This window comes from Mirounga angustirostris, unplaced genomic scaffold, assembly GCF_029215605.1.
Source record: "Mirounga angustirostris isolate CCGP_5_RB_7025 unplaced genomic scaffold, mMirAng1.0.hap1 SCAF_6, whole genome shotgun sequence".
NCBI lineage: Eukaryota > Metazoa > Chordata > Mammalia > Carnivora > Phocidae > Mirounga > Mirounga angustirostris.
The window spans coordinates 48,403,200-48,404,481 of NW_026991714.1; the positions used below are offsets into that span (position 1 = coordinate 48,403,200).

Here is a 1,282-nt window from a genome sequence, read left to right on the forward strand (position 1 = left end):
TGAGTTGATGTGCAGGAACTCTAGTTATTAAGATGGAAAGAAAAACCATAAAATTTAAAGTTGGGTTGAACAGCCATGACTTCCCAGGTCCTCCGTCCCTCTCCTTCTTCTCAAATGCCCCCTCTCCCTCACCCCCCTTTCAAGTTGGTGACAATCCCTAGGGGAACCAACCATTTTAGTTTGCCTAGGGCAGTTTTGGTTTTAGCACTGCAAGTCCTATTTCCTAGGAATGCCTCAGTCCTGGGAATTTAGGTTGGTTGGACACCTTAGCTCCCTACTTTTCACCTTGTGAGTGCCAACAGAAGACCTCTAATACCAAAATTAACCCTTACTAAAGGGTGAGCTTGAGAAACAATAACGGGAAGGGGAAGAAAGAACAGTAGGCAATGGGCCTCTGTAGTCTTTCCTTGGGTAGAGGAAGCCACAACCCAAGAGGTACTTTTCACTCTGAATTTGGTAGAAATATAGACCAGAAAGTGATCTCTGAAGTTTGTGATTCTCAGAATATACTTCCTTACAGAAACTTGAACCATCAGTGCAAGTGGTGTTTATAATTCCTTCTATATTGGATTCAGAAATTACTTGTTTTTGGGAAAGGAAGATTGTGTAAATACTATTTGATTTCTCTGTAGTCTTCTTTTTTTTTTTTTTTTTTTTAAAGATTTTATTTATTTATTTGAGACAGAGAGCATGAGAGGGAGGAGGGTCAGAGGGAGAAGCAGACTCCCTGCCGAGCAGGGAGCCCGATGCGGGACTCGATCCCGGGACTCCAGGATCATGACCTGAGCCGAAGGCAGTCGCTTAACCAACTGAGCCACCCAGGCACCCTCTCTGTAGTCTTCTTGAGTTCAATAAGCCACGCTGTCATTTTTTAAATATGTTGAACTTAATAATATTCAGTTCCACTGACTCTGTATTTTTCATCAGTGACCGAACCATACGTCATTTCATGATTGCTTTGGCAGCACATTTACAAAAATTAGAACGATACAGAGAAGATTAGCCTGGCCCCTGCACAAGGATGGCACACAAATCTGTGAAAACCATACATCATTTCACAATTTTCAAAGTACTTTTATCTTAGAAAAGCACCAGTCAGTTACACAGCCACCATCATTACAGCTAAAAATAATGCTGCCAAGGTTGTCTTTGTCCTTCTGTTCAGATGATGGTGAAGGTTGGTGATGTGTAGCAGCAATAGACCTTGACTCCAGGAATGAATTAAGATTGATAAATTCCATCTAGTCATGGCTATACAATTTCTCTTTGTAGACTGCTCATT

At 41.5% G+C, this 1,282-nt stretch overlaps 1 non-coding gene across 1 annotated transcript; it reads left to right on the forward strand.

Moving 5' to 3' along the window:
• Positions 1-953: 953 nt before the first annotated feature.
• Positions 954-1,056, forward strand: LOC123847198 (U6 spliceosomal RNA). Its single transcript, XR_006791450.1, has one exon. It is a non-coding gene; the product is annotated as a U6 spliceosomal RNA (small nuclear RNA).
• The last annotated feature ends 226 nt before the right edge of the window (positions 1,057-1,282 follow it).